The following is an 8,164-nucleotide window of genomic DNA, read 5'->3' on the forward strand; positions in this document are numbered from 1 at the left end:
TGAAAATATGATATCGCTGATAGAGCAGGCTTATCGTGTTTACTGCGTGTTTTTTTTGGGGGGGGGGGGGTAGGGCGGCTGTTTCAAAATTTCGTCGGTTAGGCTTAGCCGACCACGCGCTGAAGTGATTGGCACTGTGCCAAAAAGATATCGAGGGTAGCCCAGGTTTTTCGCGTACGTGTTTTGACTAGGGGACTTCGGCGAGAATTCGTCGTTTAGGCTTAGCCGGACCATGCGGTGACGTGATTGGAACTGAGAAAATATGATATCGCTAATAGCGCACGGTGTTCGAAATTGCTGTACTGCCTTCGCGTTCCCCTGGTGGCGGCGGGGCTGCGAGCGGCACCACACGGGAGAGATGGCGATCCGATAACGAGGCGTCGTCTGCTAGCGCCGAATTTCTATTCCTCTCCGCATTCCTAGGAAAGCGCTGCCACGTCTACGCATTTGGAGCTAGCAGACGACGCGCGGTTATCGGATGGCCATCTCTCGCGTGTGGCGGCGCTCGCAGCTCCCCCGTCACCAGGGGAACGGAAATGATTTGCTTGTCAGTGGGGGTGAGCGCCCTCTCCCTTTGCCGCGGAAACCAGTTATCGCCAGTTGCTCCGGAGAATTGGGGTTGGAAGAGGCGGTCGGGCCAGGTGCAGTGTTTCCCGTCAACCGTTCGCTTATATCTACGGCGTGCTGTACATTCAATTTCCGCGGTAATTATGACTCTATTGCGGTGAGTGCATTCTGTTCATGTTTAATGCGTGTGTTGATGGGTCGGACAGATTGCTATCATTCCAATGCACACGTGAGGCAGTGTAGACAGGGGGGTGTAAGCTTTGGCGATGAATCAGTTCTTGTGGTGCATGTTACTGGCCTGTTCAGCTCTTTTCTGTAAAGAAAAGAAGCGGGTTAATAATGACTTCTCTGCTACTCTCAGTATGGCGGCAAGTGGATCGCGTTACGACTGATAGTGTGCAAGAAAATTTCATTGAATTGTCGAGATCGCCCGCGTAGTTGAATTAGAAGCCGACCCCACTGTGTACGTTAACGTTGGACACACTGCTAGGAGTACGTCTCATTGTTCCTTTCTTTCGCAGGTATCTTCATATTTAGGACGCGTGCCTGGGAGAGGGACAGCCAACGGGGGGGGGGGGGGTATATGTTTATTCACACAGAGGAGATGTCCAGCCAACGGGTTTTCCCGAAAAATAGGCTGAACCAGGGCGCGTGATTAGAGAAGTGGTGTTAGCAATGGCGGAGAGTGTTCATATTTTACACGCATGCCAGGGAGGGACGGGTCAACGCGAGAAGTGATTGGAACTGTGAAAAGAAAAGATATCGCGGATAGCGCAGGCTTATCGTGTTTACTGCGTGTTTTTTTTTGGGGGGGGTAGGGCGGCTGTTGCAAAATTTCGTCGGTTAGGCTTAGCCCGACCACGCGCTGAAGTGATTGGCACTGTGCCAAAAAGATATCGAGGGTAGCCCAGGTTTTTCGCGTACGTGTTTTGACGAGGGGACTTCGGCGAGAATTCGTCGTTTAGGCTTAGCCGGACCATGCGGTGACGTGATTGGAACTGTGAAAATATGATATCGCTAACAGCGCACGGTGTTCGAAATTGCTGTACTGCCTTCGCGTTCCCCTGGTGGCGGCGGGGCTGCGAGCGGCACCACACGGGAGAGATGGCGATCCGATAACCAGGCATCGTCTGCTAGCGCCGAATTTCTATTCCTCTCCGCATTCCTAGGAAAGCGCTGCCACGTCTCCGTATTTGGAGCTAGCAGACGACGCGCGGTTATCGGATGGCCATCTCTCGCGTGTGGCGGCGCTCGCAGCTCCCCCGTCACCAGGGGAACGGAAATGATTTGCTTGTCAGTGGGGGTGAGCGCCCTCTCCCTTTGCCGCGGAAACCAGTTATCGCCAGTTGCTCCGGAGAATCCGCAGGCTTTTCGTGTTTACTGCGTGTTTGGACGGCGGGGCTGCGGCGAAATTTTGTCATTTAGGCTTCTTCCGACCACGCGCTGAAGTGATTGGAACTGTGAAAAAAAAAAAAAGAGTGCAGGCTTTTCGTGTTTACTGCTTATTTGGACGGGGGAGTGCCTTGGGTAGATTTTGTCATTTAGGGTTAGCCCGACCACGCGCTGAAGTATATTGGACTGTGCCAAAAAGATATCGCGGGTAGCCCAGGCTTTTCGTGTGCGTGTTTTGACAGGGGGCTGCGGCAAAATTTCGTCGTCTAGGCTTAGCCCGATCACGCGCTGAACTGATTCGAACTGTGAAAATATGATATCGCTGATAGCGCAGGCTTATCGTGTTTACTGCGTGTTTTTTTGGGGGGTAGGGCGGCTGTTGCAAAATTTCGTCGGTTAGGCTTAGCCCGACCACGCGCTGAAGTGATTGGCACTGTGCCAAAAAGATATCGAGGGTAGCCCAGGTTTTTCGCGTACGTGTTTTGACGAGGGGACTTCGGCGAGAATTCGTCGTTTAGGCTTAGCCGGACCATGCGGTGACGTGATTGGAACTGTGAAAATATGATATCGCTAATAGCGCACGGTGTTCGTAATTGCTGTACTGCCTTCGCCTCATCGCGTTCCCCTGGTGGCGGCGGGGCTGCGAGCGGCACCACACGGCAGAGATGGCGATCCGATAACCAGGCATCGTCTGCTAGCGCCGAATTTCTACTCCTCTCCGCATTCCTAGGAAAGCGCTGCCACGTCTACGCATTTGGAGCTAGCAGACGACGCGCGGTTATCGGATGGCCATCTCTCGCGTGTGGCGGCGCTCGCAGCTCCCCCGTCACCAGGGGAACGGAAATGATTTGCTTGTCAGTGGGGGTGAGCGCCCTCTCCCTTTGCCGCGGAAACCAGTTATCGCCAGTTGCTCCGGAGAATCCGCAGGCTTTTCGTGTTTACTGCGTGTTTGGACGGCGGGGCTGCGGCGAAATTTTATCATTTAGGCTTCTTCCGACCACGCGCTGAAGTGATTGGAACTGTGAAAAAAAAAGAGTGCAGGCTTTTCGTGTTTACTGCTTCTTTGGACGGGGGAGGGCCTTGGGAAGATTTTGTCATTTAGGGTTAGCCCGACCACGCGCTGAAGTGAATGGGACTGTGCCAAGAAGATATCGCGGGTAGCCCAGGCTTTTCGTGTGCGTGTTTTGACAGGGGGCTGCGGCAAAATTTCGTCGTCTAGGCTTAGCCCGATCACGCGCTGAACTGATTCGAACTGTGAAAATATGATATCGCTGATAGCGCAGGCTTATCATGTTTACTGCGTGTTTTTTTTTTGGGGGGGGGTAGGCCGGCTGTTGCAAAATTTCGTCGGTTAGGCTTAGCCCGACCACGCGCTGAAATGAAATAAAAATATTACAAATATGTGACAAAAGTTACTGGCAGAAAAAAAAATCCCTTCACCGCATGTTTCTCCAGGGTCTACGGTTTTTACTGTGAATTTCTATCAGGGTTGGTGGACCACCTTGTATGAAGGCTACCATGAAGAATCTCACTTCAAAGGCATGCGACTTTTTCATTAGTGACCTTACAGATAAGTCATGACTATCTTAGGCGGTAAGCTCAATATAAAGCAGCCTTTACCGGGCTCTCCAAAGTCTGTGTGACAGATATAATGAAGGAAGTACTAAGGAAGGAACTAACAAAGCAGAACAAACGAATAACAATAAAAAACATCTATGATGAAAAACCCGAGACTGGGGAAGAGACGAAAAACAGACGTTAAAATTGAGAGTTTGTGTGCGTCGTCTGTTTTTCGTCTTTTCCCCAGTGTCGGGTTTTTCATCATGGAGTTGTAAGAATTTTCAAAATCTTTTTTTGTCTCCTCAAAACGAAGCCAGGAAAACTGAAATCCCCGTGACTGTAGCGTGCCTTTGAAATGTAGAAGAAGGAGAAGAAAAAACAAAACAAAAAGGCACGATCTGATTGCAGGTGCGATTAAGTACCATGGTTTTGCCCAAACACTTCAGCTGTGAGCGTATCCTCCGATTCTAGCAGCAGCGTCATACGGTTCTCAGAATCGAGTACAGGATCTCTTCAAGCACTATTCCCCGCCACAACCAGATCATTTCCGTAACGGTACATCTGCACTGTAGTATTTCGGGCTCCACTTTACTGATGCTAAACACTAACGTTAAACCTGACTGTGACAGTAACAACTGTCAGCACATTTATCCAAGCACAGCACGAAACCCTGTAAACAGTTTAATGCCGCGCAGTATCATTAGTACCAACTACCGACACAGTAGACAAACGCCGACGTCTCATGTGAACAGGACGGAAAGTTCTTTTGAGGCTCACGTACGTGTCTTCTAGTGACTTGAAGACACATGAGGCGATGTGGGTCCTCATGAGGCCATGAGGGCCCTCATGAGGTGAGGGCACGTGAGGCCATGTGGGTCCTCATTAGGCGAAAGTACATGAGGCGCCGTGAGGACATGAGGGCCCTCATGAGGTGAGGGCACGTGAGGATGCGGACTCCTGAGGCCACGAGCGCCCTCATGAGGTGAGGACTAGTGAGGATGAGGACCCTCATGAGGTGAAGATACGTGAGGCCATGAGGGTCGTGAATAGCCTCATGAGGTGAAGGCCCGTGAGGATGAGGATGGTGAGGCCTTTCGGGATCCCGATGCCCTGAAGTGAGGTTCGTGAGGGAAAAATTTGAAATGGAATGTGAGGGTGAGGGCGACTGAGGTTATGTTACTGGTGACGAAAATTTGGTGAGGGTGAGTGAGGCTGATAAAGTCCGTGCTTCGTGAGGTGAGGATGAGTGAGGCCGCAGGAAAATGCACATCTATGTCTGCGGGACGGTCAACGGTGCATCCATGGACGTCCCCTGTTTGTCCACAAGACGTCATATGTGACATTTGGAGGACTGAACCAGGATGTTGCCACCTACGCTATATGGGACCTATATTTCGTGTATTTCATTAATGCTCCTGCACCCATGCGTGCAGAGGAAGCATCCGAAACTACTATAATCTACTGCAGCGTACAAGGAAATAATGGCACGTGTTAATCTGTTCCCTGACAGTTTTTTGTGCTTGCATGTGTAACAATACAAATGGAAAGAGAGTTTAAATATATATTGAAAAACAATTTATTGAGGAGTTTGCAAGGTACGCAGCCAATTACAGTGCAGCAACATTTATGAAACGCTTGTCGTCATATATATAGGGTGTTGCACGACAGAGTCACCCTTAATTATTAAAAAAAATTACATGAGATAAAAATTGGAAACCTATTGCACGACACTTACGAAGCCTTTTGCCACCCAAACAGGAGGTTTGCATGAGTGTACCTCAATAATTAGGCTAATTATCTTGAACTCAATATTTTGTCACGGAAAGGTTTTTCAGGCGGTTGTTGGGTGTTTTTGGGTGCAAAATTTTTGTAGAAACGTTAACGAAACATCCTGTATTTGTGACTGAAATGGTGTGTGCGGCTATGGGCCTTCTAATTAATGCAAAAAGGTTACCTTTTCTTTGCAATTTTTTAGTTCAATTGCGCTAATTAGATTAATTAACGAGGGACACTCATAGAAAACCACTGTTTGGGAGCAAAAACCTTCACAAGTGTCATGCAGAATGTTTTCAATTTTTATCTCACGTAGTTTTTTTGCAATAATTGAATGTCGCTCTTTCGTGCAACATCCTCTGTACACATACCGTACAGTAACTATTCATATCGACACATAATTTATCACAGCCACTCTTGGTGCTTTTAGCGAAACAATAATTGCAGCTACTTTCTTATGACTGAGAAGGGAGCTATATGCCCAGACTCAAAGAAATAGGGTACAGGTATATCACAGTTACACACTGCCGACACTTCATGTGAAAGAATATCCCCGGCACACCTTGCATAGCTGTCTTGGCCGTTGCATATCGAATGCTAGAAACAAAATATGTACGTGCTAACCAACACCATTAAATTTTTCCGAAAACGGTACAGGTCCTGCCAGAAGTGTACGGAATAAGTGAGCTGAGCATTTTTTTTTCTCCGGCAAGACACCCGAGAGGCAGACGGAAGCAGGTGAGTTTGAGCGCGGTCATTGTTCGAGAGGGGTAGATGAGCGTGCTGCAAGCTACATACTGCGGTAGTTTCGGTATTGCTTCTCACGATAGTGCCTGCGAAGTGAGCTCGAAACCACTGCAGTGTTCTGCAACACCACGTCACTGAAACATTGTGAAGACTGAGAGCTCCCAGGTATTATTGGGGACATAAAAATAAGTCATTGTGGAAACACGATACTGTGTTTCCCAAATTAAAAAGCGAAGAAGCATTACATATGTTCTAAACACACTAATCGTTAGGGAACATAGCTGTGATTATATTAAATATCAGACGTGACCAGATGACAGCTTACATACACAGTATTCCAGTCACGTGTTGATTGAGAGCACTGCAGTGAAATCCAACTGGCGTCGTGGGCACGTTCATGAGAAACAATATTACTGTAGCGAGTTCATCGCAGCACACTCATCCACGCCTCTCTCAGCAAAGAACTCTACCGCTCCCGAAGACCGCTTGGGTGCCGCACGGGAGAAAAAGTATGCAGCTCACGTGTTCCGTTAACTTTTGTCGGGAACTGTAGAACACACCAAACAGTAGGCTTAAGTTAAGCTAAAAGAGCTACACCCTGTAAAGTAAAAAAAGTTAAAAAAAAGTAAAAAGAGCTACACCCTGTAAAGTAAAAGTTCACAAGTTCAGAAGATGCCGCATACGTAACAATACACCAAATCAAAAATTTGGGTTGACACTCTTATTCATTTTGTGTTTGGTACCTCTTGGTAGTCTTATTTCCTCCTAGGCACACTTGTGCAGCTTTTGACGAAGATTTTTTTTCTTAAAAACGATCTTTACCTGATAGCCCGCTCCTAGCCAACCACAATCCCGAATGGCAGAGTTCTCGCCCCTGATTTGTTGAAAACCGGAGGCGCTGCCTTTTTTGTACCCATTATGAAATTCATAAGTGGTACAAAAAAGGCGTACGCCTCCCTTGTTCAACATCGCACGGGAATGAACGATGTCATTCGAGATGACGGCATTGGTAGCAGTATGCTTTACATCACTTACATCATTACTTACTCATTACATCGCTCGTGAACGAACCATGTACAACCGGGCTCGGTTCTCTTCTGTCTTGGAAATCACGTTGAGTACTTTTTGTTTCAAACTGTTCAGCACTCTCTCACGTTGAACAACAAGTTTCCACAACCTCCCCTGCGACGGATGATTGGAGAACTACTGAGGACTCACAATTATCATCACTTCCACTCAGCATGTTTACTATAAAGACCTCATCTTGATTCCGGGATCAAGACGCGCGACACTCGTGTTGATTGCGTTGCGTACTCAGAGCGTTAGCCGGAATCGTAAATAGTTTTTCTGCAGCCCGACGATCCTTCATGCACACATATTTTTACCCTTAACTTTCGGCGTCACTGCACATTTCATAGGCTCACCTTGAAACTTAAAACTGCACAACGGAATGTGAACGTTCACAGTGGCGAGCGGATGATGATGATGACGTGCGTTATTGTCGATGCTCATGACGCTTTCTGCTTTTGCTCGGCGGTGCAAGTTAATGCAGCAGACGACGCTCAGCAGTGAATGGCGGGGAACGTTTCTTTGTTTTTGATCCTAGGGAATGTAGCTCGCATACGGTTGGTACTGTCGTAGTTCTATGCACGTTGTTTTATGGAGCTATTGAGTAAATGAAACTGGTGTAATATTACTCGCAGGATGCCAATCAAAATATAGCTGCTAAGATCCAGCATCAAAATCTTGCGCTATGTAATTTTACGCATGTAGTTATTAGTTGCGACCAGAGTGCACCACGCCTTCGTTGTTAAGAAAGCTGTTAGCCTAATTGGCTGTATCACAACACGTCCGATACTATACATCCACAGGACGTTCAGCTTGCAACGTCAGCACTGGATAAATCCAGGATATTTATGGATATTTTAGGACATCCAGGGGATGTCCAGCGGACATCCATCATGGATCTGGACGTTATGATTAAACTGGGATGTCCTGGGGACGTTGATGGTTGTCTGGGTCGTCATTTTTGTTCCTCACGTTGTTTACTTTTGAGCAAAATACGACAGTTACACGAAAGCGAAATGAAAACTGCAGTTCCATCCGCCTGGCAGGATATGCGACA

Source organism: Ornithodoros turicata, chromosome 1 (genome assembly GCF_037126465.1).
Source record: "Ornithodoros turicata isolate Travis chromosome 1, ASM3712646v1, whole genome shotgun sequence".
Taxonomy (NCBI): domain Eukaryota; kingdom Metazoa; phylum Arthropoda; class Arachnida; order Ixodida; family Argasidae; genus Ornithodoros; species Ornithodoros turicata.